Source organism: Echeneis naucrates, chromosome 14, assembly GCF_900963305.1.
Source record: "Echeneis naucrates chromosome 14, fEcheNa1.1, whole genome shotgun sequence".
Classification (NCBI taxonomy): domain Eukaryota; kingdom Metazoa; phylum Chordata; class Actinopteri; order Carangiformes; family Echeneidae; genus Echeneis; species Echeneis naucrates.
Window position 1 is genome coordinate 4268213 of NC_042524.1, and position 19804 is coordinate 4288016.

The following is a 19804-nucleotide window of genomic DNA, read 5'->3' on the forward strand; positions in this document are numbered from 1 at the left end:
CTTTTTTGTTTAGCAAAAACACAAATATGCTCTCACGGCTCCTTTTCCTTCGATTACTCAGTTTGGCTGGACAGAGTCAGCTTCAGAAGGAGTCCTTGTTGTTCTGGAGATTTTGGAGGCCACTGTGCTCTTGGGAACTTTCCACGCTGCAGAAATTTTTTTGTAGCCCTCCCCAGATCCGTGCCTCGACAAAACCCTGTCTCTGAGCTCCGCAGGCAATTTCTTCCACCTGTCTTGGTTTTTGCTCTGATATGCTCTGTCAGCTGTGTGACCTTATCTACACCGGTATGTGACTTTCCAAATCATATCCAATCAATTGAATTTACCAGAGGTGGATTACGATTAAGATCTCAAAGATGATCAGGAGAATTGGGAGGTACCTGAGGTCAGTTTCAAGTGTCATAGCAAATGGTCTGTTCTTTGAGATAACAAAATGTGAGAAAAGGTGATGCAATGTCAACCTGTTGATTTTTTTTATGAATGGGTGGCTGTGTTTACACATTTTAGAGCTGCATTGATTAGGTTTCTAATTTCATAATCGCAGCGAAAGCCTTCTTAATTTTTATTAGTACCTATTATCCAAACAGATTGTCTACCTTTCATGCTTTTCATCTCTCCTTCAAGTATCATGAGCTCTCCCCCTCATTTATTATAAATACTCCCTGTGGACATAGCACTGCATTTGAATGATTGATCCCTTTACAGTCATATTCTGTGAATGGCCTTTATAAGCTAAGTCAGGTCTTAGAGGAGACCCTGCTATCTAATGAGACATGTCAATCAGTATTCTGTCAGTGTCTCATCAAATTGCAAAGAGACCTCTCTGCATTGCTCCATTTGTTAAGGGCCACACCTTCTCCCCAGGGAGTCATGGGAAGTCCAAGGATTCCCAACAGACTTGTAACATCACAGTGATTACCTCATTTAGTGGCCCATGAAGAATGGCGTTCGGCCGATAAGCATTGTACATATCAATGCATGATCACTGTCCAATGTTTCAGTCAGAGAAGTAGAATAGGAGCTATTCTGTCCTTCTCACTCCTCGTTAAATAATAAAGAAGAAAATGAACTCCTGGCATTGCTTTGATCATCTCTTTATTTTTCCTCTTGTGGTGACCTCCTGATGCACCCTGCCCTCCTCCTGCACATACTTCACCTATGCTGTGGTCATTCCCACTGTGAACGTCTCTTGGATCATCTGACCTGCAGCAAGTCATGCTTTTTTGCAGCACATAGCACAAGAACACTAATTATCAACTCCGTGTGGAGATTACTATCAGGGGTGTGTGTGTGTGTGTGTGTGTGTGTGCATGTGTGCGACCCCAAGGGGTTGTGTGACCGCATTCGTATATTCTGCCCTGCTCATTTCGCCACTTCTCAGCTTTGCTGTGAGCGCTGTGCTGAACCTATGAACAAGTGAGATTTTTTAGAAGCAATGTATTATTAAAATCTGGGCCTGTTGTACAGATTGTTGGACTGCAAACCAGTCGGAGCCCTGAGAGACAGTTTTTAATGTAGCTGCTGCTAAATATGACAGCGTGTACCTGTACAATGATTACTGACTGATTTCACATTCTAACTCTCTGCCAAATGTTTTTAACCTCCATAGAAACATTCCTTTCAGTGGAAATGCTTCTACTTGACTTTAATGAATATCCGCGTTTGTACTACGTAACTTCTCTGCAGTAGAATATCTCCCATTTATATGTTTGAATTGTGTGCTTCTGCATTGCATCTAAAAGGAAAGCAAACTGTCATTTTAATGTAACATAACTGTTCACTTTATTTGGTCGTCATTCAATGGCATCTGTTAGCGTTGTGGTTGTCGGGCAGAAAAAACAAAATTAACAACTTGTTTGTTTTTTTTTTTAAATCTACTTCAGCCAGATAAAAGGACTTCAGTCATCAGACGTCTGGATCCTCAGTTATTAAGTAACTGAGCGAAGCAAACATTAAGCAGCAGCTGCTTTCTGACAAATAACACCAGAGGAACTCCACTATTGAGAATATTTCTGTTTTTATTCTGTCTACCTGATTTAAACACCAGGTTCAGTCGCACCACAGAAAATTTTAACTTTGCTATTAAATAACAGCAGAGTTTTTGCTCAACGGAGAGTAACTGACAGCAGACAGAAGATGAAGACAACAGCTCAGGTGATCTTATGTTTCTTCACCACGTCACCTTACTCCCAGCTGATGTGCCTTTATTGTTAAATTGCGAAGAAGAAACACATGTTCATTTGTCAGACAAAAGCTGAGCGGAGTGAGATGTGTGTAAAAAAAAAATCAGGAGTCTTGTGGGGAGGACTGCCTGGAATATTTGTAACAACAAACATACTTCTTCCTCCCAGATTGTTGTTTTGAAAGAATTTTTACATTCAGGGAGCAGAGGCTGACAATCGCACTTTTCAAAACCCAAGTTTGGTGGAATTCAATCCCAATTTATTCCTTTACCTTTCTGTTCTTGTCCCTCTTAGCATTTCTACTGAAGAAAACATAGTGCAAAGAGTGGGCACATTTCTTTTTTGTGATGTAACACCAAGACTAAAACCTTAAAGCCCGGCTCGCTGTCCCTGGAGGGTGTGATTCGGAGACCAGACATCCCAATTAAACTGTGACAGGGGCACATTTAAATGTCTCTTCCCATGAACTGAGAGCTTCTTTGCCGCCACGCCTGGTTGATATTTTGAAAGCTCAGCTATGTGAATTTTGTGTAAAAAGTTGAAATTATGAGGTAAGTGAAATGACACGATTGAGGTGATTCGGCAGTTAGCACTGTTGCATCACAGAAAGAAAAGTCTGGGTTCGAGGCATAGAATATATATAAATGGACGCAGACGCTGGGACTGAAAAGTGAAGCCACTGTGAAAGCGTTTATATTCTATCTAATGATTATAAGAAAAAAGGTCGTATAGAAATGCATGAGGAAATGAAACTTCTCATTTCATTTATTACCTCAGTAGACATTTTCCCGATGAGTTCATTAGGCTGCATTCTCTAGTTTAAAGTCTACTTCCATACAACTTGATGTAAACCTTAAAGTTATTTAGAGAAAAATAGACAGTAAAGCAGGTACTTTGTCCTTCTGCGGTCCAACTCATGCACATTACGCTCATTTCACAAAAATGTCTCTGCCAGTGGGAATGGCTGTTTGTCTCTGTGTGTCAGCTCGGTTGTAGCCTGGAGACATGTTTTGGGTTGTACCCTACCCTCGACCAATGTCAGCTAAGACGTCAACCCTGCACGGATCCATAATGGATGGATGGATGGTGGAGGCTGCTCATGAGGTTGTAACTTAATGGAGAAACTGACAGACAGGATGAACGACCGGTGGAGCACCTTCACCATCCTTACAATCCCCGGGACAAACTGCGTGTAATGCTGAAGGAAAACTACCACGTCAAGAAAGAAGTTTATGGCAGCTTTTATTTCTGCCCATATTTTGGGGGATGGCCTTGACACAAACAGAAAAAAAAATTGTGTTGTGATAGTTTTCACCTCCTTCACCTTTCTGGAATTGTTCCATTTATGGGTCGCCTGTTTTCCTCATTACCCCAAATATCTGGAAGAAAAGTTCAAGTTCTTTTCTTTAGAAATATAAATGGATGGGTCCAAATAACCAGCCCAACAATGATTGAGAAAGTTCAAAGTCTGAACAATATTAAACTTTCTGAAAGAGTGAAATGGGAGCATGAATGAGCAACGGAGAGACAAAGTGAGAGAGCCATTGTGGTGGATAAAAATGTTGTCAGGCTTGACCACAATGGGCTGAGGATTAATGGTTTAAAATGGGGAAAAGTGGACGGGGATGTAAAGGTTGAATAAAAAAATCCGGAATTATAATAGTTCATTCATTGGTCATTCACTCAACCACCTTGATTGACGCAACGTGAACCATTTTAAATAAAATACTGCAATTATAATATGAGAAAATGTGCTGTTTCATGTTCTTTGAGCTAAGTTCAGATTCTGTTTGTGAAAACTGACATTTGAAACATAGGAATTAGTCATTTAGGACATATGGCTCAATTTAGTAAATAGGAACATTTATTATTTTCATGGTGGCAAATAAAAAGAGTGCACCTTACTTGGATGCAGGTGAGTTGGGGGGAATGCATCAATAGACATCAGCAGGTGTTTGATACGGTGGCCCTGGGGGCTAAAAACACAGCAACTCAAGACAAAAAGAAAAAAAAAAAAAACCCATGAAAAACACAAGACGACTCAGAAAACATTTTCATCAATTTGACAACGCACTGCACCCCAAATACTCACAGCACAACTAAAACACACAAACATTCTGCACAGAAAACTAAATACAGAAACACATTAGAATTACGTGACAGACACAGACCCAGACAACTAAAGCAAGTGTTTCCAGGGGACATTAGATCATGAAGAACCCAGCTGGGACGCCCTTCGAGCTCAATGCACTCACACTCACACTCACACTCAGACCTACACGCAATTTACAGCCACCAATTAACCTAAACGTGATGTCTTTGGATGGTGGGAGGAAATCCACGCAGGCACGGGGAGAACATACTAAGTCTGCACAGAAAGGCCCCAGGCTCAGGAACCAAACCTGCGACCTTCTTGTTGTGGGGCAACAGTGCCAACCACTTTCCCACTGTGCTGCATATTTGGCATTTGGATCTCGGGTCCAGTGTAGTTTTTTCACTTACTTGTACAAAAATATTGTAAAATTCTACAAATGAACATCCAATCCCATCTAACATCCAAAAGAGCAACAGAGCATGAACAGCAGCAAAACAAGCAGACACAACAAAAGCTAATGGTACAATCTAACTTTATTCTAACTTTAAACGATGCACTGCAACTTCAAAAGCAAAATTCACCAAAGTAGTTTGTGGCCACCTCCTCTCTTGTAAACGTGCTCAAAATAACGCTAAACTTAGAAAGGTTGGTTGTCTCAGAGCAAAACAATGTTCTTTGAAAGCCATCAAAATGCCAGCTTAAAGCAGATAATCCTCATGTTATCCCCTGGATATGAATAAAATAGCTCTATCAAACAAAGCAAAGCGGGTGTATAAAAGTGAATATGATGGCAACGGAGAATTCTGAATGCATAAATATTTGTTTCTTTGTTTGTTAGTTTTTTTTTTTTTATCCCTTGCTATTCTGCACAACAAAGGAAAATGGCACCCAGCCACTTTCATGCTGTGGCAAAGAGGAGTTAATTTTTGGTAATTTTTTTTAAGATGATGCAGCAACAGCTTCTAGTCAGATTTTCTTTATTTGGAAGGCGTAAAATTCTCTTGTTTATCGTAATTCGCTTTATTTCTGTTTACTGCCCCCCCCCCCCCCCCCCTTTTTTTTTTTTTTCTGTGGATGAGATGACTTTTCTTTTCACAGTTTTGTGCATTTGCACTGATCTCTGTCAAGGCACAAATAGGTTCCCCGGAAATTTCATGGATTTTCCTTTTGTTTTCTTTAGTTATTGGTGCACTTTATCTGACAGTGCAGCAACACTCAGGCACGTAATGTGCAGGATTCTTGGTGTGACATAAAAATGCCTTAAAGGAATCCGAAGCACTGAAATGTGGTCGTTTTTACTGCAGTAAAGGACATTTAGCAGCATGGCCAGGCTTCTTTGGTGAATACAGGTCTCGTGGGAATCTGACTTAGAGCAGTGAGGAAGAAGTGGCCCAACAGATGAGATCCTCAGGCTCCAACTGTTAGCTGTTCCTGTGATGATAAACATCCCTTGTAGTTTTCCATCAGCAGTCACTTTACTGTCCTGCTCTTCCACGCCGTCGACTGATTAGTCTCGAATGTGTCTCAATACTCATGAGGTGATCTTGCCACATGTTCAATTCCTTAGTATCCATAATTCACTGCATTTAAACCTGGGCTTGTATTCTGACCATCTGAAGTGCTCTCTCAGGAGGAGCTGCTTTTAAGTGGGGTGTAGCTAATCCTGTAAGGTGGAAAATGGCTTAAAAAAACTGATTCAAATGGACCTAAATCTTCATTAAGATTTTCTAAAGAGCAAAGAAACAAACGAGCGTTTAAAAACAAAATAAATAAATAAAAATAAAATAAAGTGTCTCATAGTGCTCAGCCCAGGCACTCAAGAGATCAGTCTCTCAGCTCATTGTTTCAGTTTTATAGCCAGCTGAAATGCTGAATGGTTCCCCACGCTCCCACAGTCCCACAAAAATCTGTATAGTGTTAGTGTGGACCACTAACAGAGACATCAGCTGCATCCCAGTTCAGGGGCTCAATCCGGTGGTACGACGAGGCTTTCCAACTTTTGAAGGCTTCGTCGTATGGGAAGTGTGTTGTAGTCCTAGGCAAGGATCCAGTGGTGTGGATCAAAGGGAAGATTCTCCCCAGACCAGATAATCTCATTTCAGCTCATCCTCCGTGGTCGAAGATGACTACTAAAGACCGCCCATTTGTAGACTTGGTCCTTTGATGGATGCCACCCCTGAACTGAAACTGTTGGCTTTCATAAAGTTAGTCCACAGTTGACGTTTATAAGACCTTGACATGCCTCCAATAAGATGGTCTTTCTGTCAGGATGTGCCCTTTTCACTTGGTTTTGTAGCTTGTTTTAACTTTTAACTTCCAGATCCCGCTGCAGTTTCTCACCTGACTGTGTTGTTATCACTTTTACATTATACTTTGACTATTTCTTGAGAAAATTGCATTACAAAATGAATCACATTTTTTTCTTTAGTCACAACTTTCTTTTATTGTTTTGAAGTTGCGATCCTTCAAAAAATGTTCATTGGTAACCCGGATGTGCCACATTTATACACACAGTTCCACGTGTCAGTAACGTCCAGCATCTCCTATGTGGAACATGTGGACTGATGTAAAATATTCCCCGCCAGAGTGCTCCCCGAGCAAAGTTACAGATAATTTGATACTTCTTGGAAAAGGTCCCCCGCTCAGTCTATCAAGCTAATGAGGCTAAATCAACGATCAGGCATGATTCTGTGCGTGACACGCACCCACACACGCACACGCACACACACACACACACACACACACACACACACACACACACACACACACACACTGCTCATGCCTGGCAGTGTTCACTGGGGTGTTATTTCTATTATTATCCATAGCCTAATGACATTTGAGAGGATTTAAGATTTTGACAACTCCACCTAGGCACGCTGAGAATGTGCACTGCGGGTCAAGATTAGCAGATGAGGGCTCATTATGCCCATCATTGACGTGAAATCTAATCCACTTGAGAAACTTGTGTGTGCAGCACATAACTGGGTGTTTTTTGTTTTTTGTTTTGGATGTAATTGTTTTTTTTGGGTGGCCAGGGGACAAGTAAACAACTCTTTTCCTTTCTTTTTTTCCCCTTCCAATTCAATCTAATCCCAGAGGCTGTATTCTTCCAACTACAGTGGCACTCACTGTGAAATAGTTATGTTTGATTGTCTCTTCATGCCGGTTCTCAGTGTGTAGGGACATTAGCAGCAGCATGAGTTTTAGCAAAGTGTTGTAAAAACGGAGGAGAAGGCAGCAGTGGCTCTTTCTTAACAGAACTCTGTCCTTTGTGCTTATTCACTTTTACGCAAGCATGTATCCTTTGAAACACCAATGATTGCTCTGAGTTCAGATGAATGATTAAACCCTATTCTCAACCGAAGCAATTTACCTGCAAAATAAAAGCGTATAAGTGGATTCAAAATGCTGTTCAAATCAGTGGAAATGGGTTGAATACTTATTAACCTCATTGCCCTTTTAACATATTTATATCGTAGGTTTTCATAATGATGATGATAAAAAATAGATCACCTACTGTGGGTTAAACATATTCCGCTCAGCACCTTCACTTGCCGTCACTTTCCAGCCTTTAGTCCCCATTAAGGATGTGTGATGTATTCAGCATTAGAAGAGCACAGGATAATCAGTGTTTCGTTTCTTGGCAGTGATCAGGATCGCTTATTATGATCCCAAATACAAATCATACGTTCCCTGTCACAGAAAACGCAGAGCAAGCACTCTGTGGTCCAACTCTGATTTATGGAAGGGAGCAGCGAGTTGCCAACTATGCGGCAGTGTTTGGAGTGAAATGAGGTCCTGCTGCGCTTCGCCACGTATCCAAGCCACATTGAGACGAGTTGAGTCATTATCCCTGTGGCTACTTTCACTCTGGATCCCCTTTGTAGTAGCTGTCACAATTATCTCCACTTCACCTTTGTCTGACTGACAGATTCAGCCACGTTCTATATTGGCAGTTTTAAAAGCAGATTAAAGGCTGAATGATCCTCATTAAGATCCCCTCACAGGTCTTAAAAAAGACAAAAGATAGGTTCAAGTATAATGCTTAACCAACATATAATAATAATAACAAAAATAATAGTTAAAGTCACAGTAAGAAAATAATTCTGATCTAAGTCATATTGATTTAAGCAAATCAAGCTTCTATTCTTCACCAGCTCCATTATGGCTTTTCACTTAAAGCCAAAAATGTAAACCTTCGTGGTGCTGGCTCTAAAAGAAAAGTGTAGATCAGCAAAGTCGGAGAGTTTAATCTGTTAATTAAAGTACCCAGCGTTACATGATGAAACAAAATGGTATGACATTGCCACATACTGTGTCCCCTGTGACCATAATCTAATCTGTCAAATGATGATATACAGTGTTGCTATATCTGAATTTCCTCCAGAATATCCTCTCCGTTGAACAATTCTTGAGCTTTACTGTCGAAGGGTCCTCGATAACTGCCAATATTTCACTCTCTGTATTGCTTCGCCCATAGCAGGCAGCCACCTATGACTATATCACTCAGGGATGATTGATAAAAAGGGCCACAAATCCACAAAAGCTCCTCCATCAGAGGGTAAAGAGACTTGAAAGGTACGTCTGCATGGCTGCTGCATCCCACCTCCACCTCTCAACCCTGATAATGCACCGCCAAGGTCTCTGCCTCCGTCAAGGCCAACATGCTGCTGTAATCTCACTTTGTTCCCAGATGTTTTTCTTCAGCAGAGAGACTCTTCCTCTCAAGTTCGTTTCCTTCTTGCTTGCCACATCTCTGACAAGCTTCAGGCGGAGGTCTTCAAATTTGTCTATGCATTACACAATTACAGTTCACCGTGCCTGGGCCAAAAATAAAGTGGGTAAGGCTGAGTGGATTTAAGCCTTTATGCTTGAAAACTCTGGTGGCGTTGTGTCCCTCGACTTTGGTAATAGCTACTTTTCATGGTTTGTGTAGTCCCCGGCTGCAAACCGACCGCTACGGGAGACTCACTGACCCGATTTCTCCTCTGAGAAAGGAGAAAGTAAGAAATCAATGAAAAACAATTTAAAAGTAAATCTCAGAAAACAGCTGCAAGTAGTAATGTAAAGCATACACAACAAACACCCATTTAAGAATGGAAGCATTTAATAATCCGAGAGTAGCCATAAGAGAGTAACAACTCATTTGTAAAGTAGAGCTACCACTGTTTCCTCACAGATAATTTTCTCATCTGAGCAATCAAAAACATGCTGTTGTTGCATCCATTTCCTGTGAGTATTTGTACATAATACAGCAAAAATAAATAAATAAATAAATAAATATTGTGGTGATAACTATGCATCCCAGCACATTTCCATCCATTAGCATGTTATAGTTCACACAAAAGTGGTCTAACTGTACAATGTTGCCCCGATGCAATGAATGAAAAACTATCATTTCATCATATCAAAGACGAAAACCGTCGCTCAAATATGCTTCTTTGCATTTTCATTCCCATCACAGATATTTTTTATGCAAAGATTGGTTCGTTGCCTCAATGACTTGACTATATCTGAGCATGTTACAGCAACATGGAATACGTTGTTGTTGAAATTCTCGGGAGCAGCGAAAAAATCTCCCCCTCTGGTGACATCTTGAATGCAGAAGCACGTGTTGGTTTCATTCATGTTCTCTTATAATCGGTCAAACGTTTTACTTACACCCTTTTGTAACTTTAATAGAGGTCAATGTTTGTTTTGTTTTTAGCGATATTTGAGCCCGTTAGCATGAATCTTACTCAATTTGTCTTTTTTTTTTTTTTTTTTTTTTGGGTGTTAAGGATGTGACGTCTGGAAGCTGTCTATATCAAGTCCAACTTGTGGATTAATCATTTGATGCACAAATTTTCCAATCGCAATAGTTCAACTTTCACAGAACAGTGTGAGAACGCCTGTTTTCAGAAATTAAAAGCTGTGCATTAATTTGTGCGCTTCAGCGTCTTATGCCTCTCTGATGTTAATTATTTCTCTTTCTACCATTTATTTTAACATGAATGATTAACATGAACACAACAGCTTTTATATCAAGATGTTGATAATTATACAACCTTCTGGATACCAACCTACACAATATGACAAAACAACCTCAAGTTAAATAGGAGGGCTCTCTTCGTCTCTACCACAGGAAATGGGACGTCAGAGATGATTACGCGTTAGACATCTCGGCATTACAAAACAGGATCTGTGTCTGACTCCCCTGCCTACATCGAGCCCGCTTATGCAAGTACCACTATGGTTCAGGCAAACAGCCAGCAAGTTTGTTTGGATAGCACAGGAACAAGAGCACTTCCAGGATTAGCATACTGAGGAAGAGCATGGTCACAGCATGGACATCCTGACCCCCAGCTGGTTAGCTTGCTGCTCCATTTGACCTGTAGGCCGAGTGCCAATTCAACATACGGACAACGGGAGAGCAGCTTTCACACAAGAAAAACGTATAGGCAAAAGAAGGCCGCTGACACAGATCTTGGTTGATTTCAATTCCTCACCTTTTTTAAGTGGCATCATCTGGTGAAGGTCTAAACAAATGCATAGTTGTCCGCACCAGAAAACAACGGCACTGATTCCCGTACTAATGTAAAACTTTTTTTTATTTTGCTTTTGACCGTTTGCAGTGGCTGAAAAAGTTTCATTCATGAGTTTGAAATGGACGACTTTGAAATATGAGAGCTAAATTTTTAATTTCTCCTTGGGCATCATGGTTGACTCGGTCTATCACCTTGCAGCACTACGGGCATGAGTTGAAATTTGCTGGCCAGGCCTTTTTTTCCTCCCACAGTCCAAGGTAATTAGATTATATAAACTGGCAACTCTAAATTTCCTGTATGGGAATGTGAATAGTCTCTGTGTTGGCTCAGCCACAGTCTGGCGACCTGTCCAGGGCGTACCTTTCCTCTTGCCACATGTAAGCTGGACTCGGCACCATGACCCTCAAAGGATAAGCGGTAGCGTATGGTTTGAAGGACAATAATCACAAAAGATGTTCAGGGCAGTTTTGTTAGGTAAACATGTGAGAAGGTGATGGCCCTAAAGTGAGAAATGACGGAGACACAAAGTTTTCTGCAGAACAGAACAAGATTGGAGGAAAAAGAAAATCCACTAATTCTACTAATTCTTCCTATATTCCTTACAAAGCTATCTCTTTCCCTCTCATGACAGAAATGCAATGCTCCCTGAACAACAGCTTTTTAATTAACATACCTTGGAGCCATTTTTAATGAATTTCCCAAATTATACGTCTCAAATGTATTTCCAAAACGCTGTGTGGCAACAAATTGATTTGTTTTCCTACAATATCTGCTTGGGGCGACTAAATCCTGATTGATTAAATACAGCATTTAAATAAGACTTTTAAATATCAATCTGAAATTTAACAAAGTCGTGTAGCAAATTCCGTTATGGTGCTGTTTCATGTTGTGTGTGCAGGTGTAAATGTCAGCGGTTGCCTGATGGCTTGTGGGAAACGGCGGTCTCTGAGCTTGCTGGTTTGGGTCCGGATGCTCCTGCACTGACAGCAGGAGTGTGAAAAGTCTGTGACTGTGATGGCTGGGGTCAGAGAGGATCTGTCGTGTTCTCCTCCTGCAGCATTTGCTGTAGAGGTCTTGGATGGCTGGCAGCTCAGTCATTGTAAATTCGTTTCGCTGCTCTGACCGCCCCCTCTGCGGAGCTTCTTCGCAGCCAAGGGCAGAGCAGCGGCTGTAGCAGGACGGTTGTGTGCAGTCAAAGCAGCTGGATAAGATCAGAGAGACCTTGGTCTTGGCTAAATATTGAAAATCAACAATGACAGGAAGTGTGAAATGAATGTGCTGAAATTATCATCATTTTCTTTTTGAACCGAACCGCACGTTGCTCATGTGTGCGCTCTGCTCACCCCCAACCCAATTATGTATACATAAATTTACATATTCAAGTAGGTAATTTAACAATTAGCGATAAGGTGGCTGTATATGAAATGACCTCAGCCGATTTCACAAGGTCATCTGTGACGGGCCCTGACTGAGCTGCAGCTCTGACCCGTGACATTGCAGACAGACTCTCAGCTGGGATCTTCTTCCACACTCAGAAGAAGAAAACTCCGGCTGCTGCTCGGTAAAAATTTCCTGTTTCATGTGCAGGTTGTTTTTGATGTGACGTCTAAAACAAGGTCAGGTTTGGATCTCGTGCTAATCTGGATCTCTTTGCTGTGGGGTGGCTGATTGGTGTATCTGGAACCCCTTTGGCACCCAGTGTGTTTCAGTTTACATTATTTTTGGCTGCAGACTAACCACTCTCTCTGCTCCTCTTCACAGCCACCCCACATCCTGGTTGAGTGTATATTTAGGTTTTTGTTTTGCACCTTACAACGCTCGTACTGACAACTTTCGCATGTGCTTACCACACACTCTTGTGTTCCCTGCTGATTACCACACTTCACACTGTAAATGTTTGTATGAATATAGATAGAATGCTATAATCAGCAAAATGTGAAGTGGTATTCATGTTACATTGTGTTTGAATGTAGGCTGCTATAATTCAACAGGTTGCCATATGAATTATGTTTTTAATTAAAATTGCGTCTTCATTGTGTCTGGTTTTAATGTGGCGCCCCTGTGCCTGCGAACCTGTCCGCACGACCTTGTACCTTAAATAAAACATGAATGAGACGGTGCATCCTAATTATATTTAAACTGAAAATGACTTAGAGAGCTCAACTGCATTCGCTGTGACACAATCGCATCTCATGTGGATCCTCCTCCGTAGCACATTACCAATTTCCAGCTGAGACTCTGTAATGTGCGGCCGTGTTTTGGTTTTGCAGTCCCTGGAAGCATCATGTGACAAGTCTCGGTGTGACAGAAGCTTGCTGTTGCACCGCAGTCCCGAGTGCACTCGGTGCGGCTATTCCACAGGAGAATGATCAAGCTGTCCCCCTCAATTAAACGCCGGGCTAACAGTGTGAAGCAGAATAAGTCTTAATGAACTGTGAGCTGGGACGACTGTTGATCTCAGCCTCTCTCAGCTCTGTTTTTCTCTGAAATCCCTCCCTGTTAGTGTTGGCGGCTCAAATTTTAGTTCCTGAACAGAAAAGCCTTTTGAGCTCATGTGTTTCAGATTTGATTGTACGCTGACCCAGACGGGCTACGCTTTCCACAGGAATGCCTCTCTTCTGCACACATTTTATCACTTTTATTTACCTTCACAATCCTCCTCGGAGCACTTGCATTTGAAGACACAGACCACTCTGTTCGACGCGTGGGGAGGTCAGGTCTCCAATAACATGCATCAGATTCAATTAGGGGCTGAGGAGGCAGCGCCTTCTTAACTGCAGATAGGGAGTGGCACCTGTTAAATTGTTTGCTATAACCTTTCTCTCAGGGTTCCCTGGCATCTGCAAATCCTTAAAAAGAAATTTATGGAAGCTACTGAAGCCTTCACTCCAAACAACCTCTGAGACGTTCAACATAACCCACTTTCTGCTCTGCTGCTCGTCCTTCAATAACAACATCTGCTCTATTATAAGCTGCAAGGTGTGAAAACGCATCAGTTACTGTTTCATTCCTTGCGGCCACAAGCTACGGATGCTTACGCTCGCATAGCAGGTTGCATTGTTTCCGTCACATCCTGCTCATGCAATTCATTCACACAACAACCATTCACATTATGCATCCTGATACGGGGTTCCTGCTGATTCCTGAACGGAGGAACCGGAGACTGGCTTGATCTGCGATAACAACGATCACCTCATCGATCGCACACCTCTAAACTATTTCGTTACAAACACAATGATCAGCAGTTAGGAGACGGGTCAGTCCTCCCCGTGTAAACCAGCGCGCCCCTCAGTCTTGTTTATGCTGCTGTAAATCCACAAGGCGCCTCTGTGCATTAGCAGGCGTGAGCTGATGTTCAGTGTCACAGTGAGTAACAGTGACCCTTAGTTTGATCAGAGGGTGAACTACAGTGCTCGGCTTTTCCTGTCACTTGTACTCGGGAACACAGCTTCTCTCCCTCTCCCTCACATGCACCATCAGTCCTCGTCTCTCTCGGCTGTTTGTTGTTTTCCGGATGAAATATTGGTTTTGTTCCAATCTATTTCATTCCAATTTTCCTCCTCCTGCGATTCTCCTCCTTCATATGCTTGTTTACGTGCACCTCTCTGTTCTCCAATCTAAGATGTTCCAAAACAGTTCCACCGAGGAGCTTGTAATTTCTTAATTTGCTAAGATTTACGCCGTAGAATATAGTACTGAACTGCACAACTATCTGACTGACGGAGGTAACGGTGGCAGAATATCATACCACAGCGAAGTGAGTGAAAAGCGACCCAGACAGACACACACTGAGAGCTTTGATATGGTCCAGTACACTCATCTCTCGCCTTCATTCAAAGACTCTCCTCTCTCCCACTGCACTCGATCCACCCAATTCATCCTCTCTTCCTATTATTGTGAGCGGAGCATGGCCGACTGAGTTGGACTCCATCCAGTCGAGTTCAAGTCATTCAGTCTAATTTGATTCCACAGTTACTCTGGCAAATATTTTAAATGCAGTATACAGTCCCTGCGAAGTGGCCAGGATTTAATCAGATCTCGTAATTACGGACACACAGATGCAGAATGACATTTTCAAGACTTTCCACTTTTAATTAGGTTACATAAGTTCTCTCTGATTTATGTGTCTGGGTTTCTGGAGCCGTCCTTCTCTCCATCAGTCCTCAATTTTATTGTTCAAGCCCTGATCACATTATGGCTAACAAACACCTGAATGTCAAAGGATAAATCAGAAGCTGCTGCAGGATTCTCATTTATCATATTATTTGGACCTTTACGAGCTCATTCGGCTACTGAATACTGACATATGCAGAGATTTAAAATTTCTTGATTGTGGGATATTGGCACTTTCTCAAGGTTTGCACCTAATTATAGTTTTCATTTCGCAGACATTTCTGGTAATATAATGGTTTTATCATCTGACTGGCTATCATCCAACATTGTTCAGGTTGAGGAAATAGAGGAAAGTTCGATGTCTGAGCCGTCTGTACATCCATATTACATTTTCTGAAAACCTGATTCTTTTGTCGGCATCATGATTGTTTGATTACTCACTTTCCAAAACACATTCACTCCTGTTTCATCATCACAAAAGGGATTCATGTTGAGAACCGAAGATGTGAAGAGCCATCTTCTGAGGACGATGATTACTCAAAGCAAATCTGGCAATCTGGTCATCACAGTTGATGTCTATTTTCCTGGATGAAACCATTGCATGGGGGGTAGGGGGGTAAATAGACAACACATTTGTTCGAATTTAGGTCAGCCGTAATGTGGAGGAGGTAATTGACTTCGGTTTTCAATTAGTTTCAGCGTATCTCACACAAAAGAGATTCAACACTGGGGAAAAAAAAGAATTAGCTTGTCCTTAAGAAAGGAGTGTTCCACGCAAATAGTTTGCTGCGTATGTGTGCCCCAGTTTATCTCTTTGTCTTTATTATACGTTTATGTAAGCATGATTATGATGTGCAGTGGTTCGTGTATGAATTGGCCCCATGGCTGCTATGTATCAGTCATGGACGGCTCCACAACTAAATCTGATTCACGCTATAAGAGGTGTTATTCATTTTATGTAGGACATAAGCAAGAGAAAGGAAATGAGGCGTGTGAGTCACACATACATGTGTTCATACATTATAGCCATCATGTTTTTGGCTTTTTCATTTCCACTTTGATTTATATTCAGTACAACGTGTCTTATTGTGTCTGTATGTCTGCCAAAGCTTTAATCTATAGACCTGAGGTATATTTGAATATTGAATATATTTGAATTTCGCTTTGTATTAGATGGTTTCTCAAATGCTGAGGCTGAGTGGTCTAGAAGATGAGGATGTGTCGTAGTGGTCACGTTGTTTTTTAATACCAAAAAGCTGCCTTTTTTTTTTTTTTTACCTTTTTACACGTGTGATATCAAGTTCAATACGGGTTTAAACTATCAGTTTTATGGGAAGTTAATCATCATTATTCCTCATGCTCCGGATATACAAAAAAAATCTGATTAGCATTTTTCTTTCTCCTAAGGCGCTTTAACCTGTTTTTTTTTTTTTTTTATGCAATTACTAACACACCCACAAACAGCAAGAAAAAGATTATTGAATGGACTGGTTTTTTTTTTCCCTGTCATGAAAACAGCAGCAGACTTGCATGAAAAATTTAAGAATATTAACTTGATGAGAAAATCCCCAGCTGTTTTTCACTTACGAGGGTGTCATTCCCAACCTGGTTAAAGTCTCAGTAACCCAATGTTCCTTCAATTACCCTCGTCGGAAGAGAATATCAAAGGGTGACCTGTGGACAGAGTTTGATGCAGCTCAATACTTTTCCTGGTTTTGAAGTCTTAGAGTCTTACAGCACTTTAAGCAACCTCCTTATACATCATCCGCTCAAGTGCAGCACAATGAAAAACTATTTACAATGCTGTAGTGTCTTACTTTTTGGAGGATCGTCCTGCATAAGCTGGAGGATGTGATGCATTAGACATTTTTGGCAACATGTTGAGTGGTGTGACAGCCAGAAAGTGCATTATCGGGAAAAAGAAAAGAGGAAGGAGGGAGATCTTTGAGATCCATCATATATGCTTGGTAGTGGCAGCAATTGACTGAAACTGCATTACAGGTGGGATAAAGATGAGCCTGGCTGTATCAGCATTTTAGGTTTGATGGATTTGAACAATTTGATGGATTTTTTTTTTTTTTTTTTAAATCCAGTGTAATGTAAGAGGGAGGTGGGGTCGCAGCTCTTTGTGTGCCGCCATCGTCTGCATTAGCCTAAGAATGCTCGAGCTGTTATGTTGTGTAAAAGACAAGGTAGTCACATCCCACAAATCACGCCAATTTTCTGTTTCTTGCAAGTCTAAAAATTAAGTATTCTTTGTGATGGCTGTTTCGAGAATAAAAATCTTGACAAGAAAGCAAAGTAAGATGAAAAGAAGTGAGACACTGGAGGGGAAGCATAGTGATGTATCATTAATGAGTCGGATTTTTTGTCTAATGTAATCCATTCTTTCATTTTGCGGGACACGTATTCTGCAGTTGGGGGAGTGAAAACCGCCCGTTACTGATGGATACATACCAAATGATGTACAGGTGCAGAGATTAATCACTGAGTAACCTTGCTTCAAAACTTAATCTGGGATTAAGGTAGGATTTCTGCTGGCAGTACGTGACAGCTATGCATGAGTTTCTGAGGCAATTTGAGGCTCCAAGACATGTTTGAACCGGTTGAACGAGACACTTTTCTCCTTTGAAGCTTGTATTAGAGATATTTGTCGACTTTATAGACATAAAAATAAAATGTCAATGTATTCTGAATAAAGCAGGTCTACTTACTTCGCTCTTTCTGGAAAAATATTTTGAATCATTTGCTATAAATAAATCCACTTAGTCTCAAAACTTTAGGAAGTTCAGTAAATGAATAAAAACAATAGTTGATCCAGTCTTGGCGTTTCCACTTTTATTTGAAATGGTTACATCTCTTTTGGGATTGAGGACACGTAGGCGCAACTCTTGATTGATGACACCCATTATCTCCTGTTTGTTTTTGCCACAACAACTTGTATCTTAATTTATTTAATATTTAAAAAAAATATATAGATTCAGACTGCTGACCACCTGATGTCAAACTGAAAAGAGGTCTAGTCAACCAGAATGGAAATTTCCATTCAGTATCCTCCACAGTGCGTTCTTAGTTTCAGGTCACAAAGTGCAATAAATGAATCTATTTCAATAGAAGACACCAATAATTTTCTGGAAATGTTTATTATTACAGGATAAAATCACAGAGGATAGAAATTTCCAAAGATCAAAGCCTTTTTTTACAGCTGAAATGAAATCAATTTGCAAAAATAAACTGGTTACTACCACCTGGAAAATTGGTGTTTGGCCTAAAGGGCAAGTAGGGACGTTTCAGTGAATTAAAAAAGAAAAATACAATGCAAGTCTCCACAGGAAATACCAGAAGACACTTAAAACTATTAGTCTTTTTTCTTTCATCAATTCCACAACAGCTCCGGAATACATTTTGCAATGTAAAGTAGCCAGACAGCCGAAGATTCACACATAGAAAAACAAGTGTGCCCTTCACCTCTAATTTCTAAGGTGAATAAATTACCATAAACAACCCGTGCGTGTATTTAAATTTGCTCAAATAAAGATTTAAAAGCTGCCGTGATGTTCCATCTGCAGCTTATAGGCTGGAAGTTTTTAGGGCCAAAATGGGACGCTCCCTCGGAGGTGATTGAGACGAGATACTGACTGACAGGCTGGTGATGGCCAATCAGCTGGACTTAGTAAAGCTGAACAAACAGGAAAAGAAGAAAACAGTAATGATGGATGGAGCAGGCCAAAGTCACGGTAACAGTTAAATCGTCACAGTTAAAGGAACTGAGACGACAGGACACTTGAGCCCAGGATGTTTATCGAAGCTTGGCTGAAAGGAGCAGAGGACTCATGATGTGCATGATGGAACCTCAGTTGTGCCCAGAAGCGCACCTTCTGTCAGCGTTTTTATTGAGTTTCTGTAACTTAAAGCTCATATTTAGTCATGTCTCACAGAGCGAGGTGCGGGAATCAGACCGCTCAACCGAACGTACCTGATCATGATGGTTCAGGTTTTGGTCCACAGAGAGGTGATGTTGTCCATTCATGGCCTTTTGTTATCCATGAGCACCAGGGAGAACTATCTGTCCTACCAGCAGGGTGGACTTCAGAATACGTCATGAGAAACAGAAACACCGCTGGCTGGGGGAAGAGCTAGAAAACATGTGGAAAGCTCTTTTGTGATCAAGACTGTGACCCCCAAAACTGGGGAGGAAGAACATCAGGGCTGCCAGTCCAGACAAGGACAGCCGTAGGACCCGAACAGAGAAACCACCTGCATGAGCAAGCGGGGATTTTATTTTATTTATTTATTTTTTATATATATTTACTGTTATATGTCTGTGGATTCCACATATTCACATTTTTATTTTCTGACTTAATGCTTCCATGCATATAATATACTGATATTGGAGACAGGCCCACATATGATGTTTTATGACATGATAAAGTGGAGGCTTTGTGACCTTTTGAGAAATAAAAAACAAATAAATTGTACCGTGTCGATGCCATGTACCTTTGCATTGTCAAAGGTTGTATGGTCAGTGTGAAACAGGTCATTTTTCATTTTCTATTGTGTGAGGATTCAATTTTAGTCAGGATGACAATTTGGACAGAATTCACACTATCTACTCAGCCGTCCATTTTCCATACCGGCTTATCCTGCTCTGGGTCACAGGATAGCAATTGCCTATTCCAGGATGAGGCCGGGTATCTTGAATGTGTTGTCAGTCCATCTCACTGCTCAAAATGTACACATTTGTGTTTTAAACAAGCACAAATCTTTTGTGATCAATTATGTCCTATCTGTTTGAATCTGTACAATAATCCATGAATATAATGCACTGAAATGCATTTCCCCCAAACAAACAAATGACTTTTGATGTTCAAGAATTTTTTTAGGTT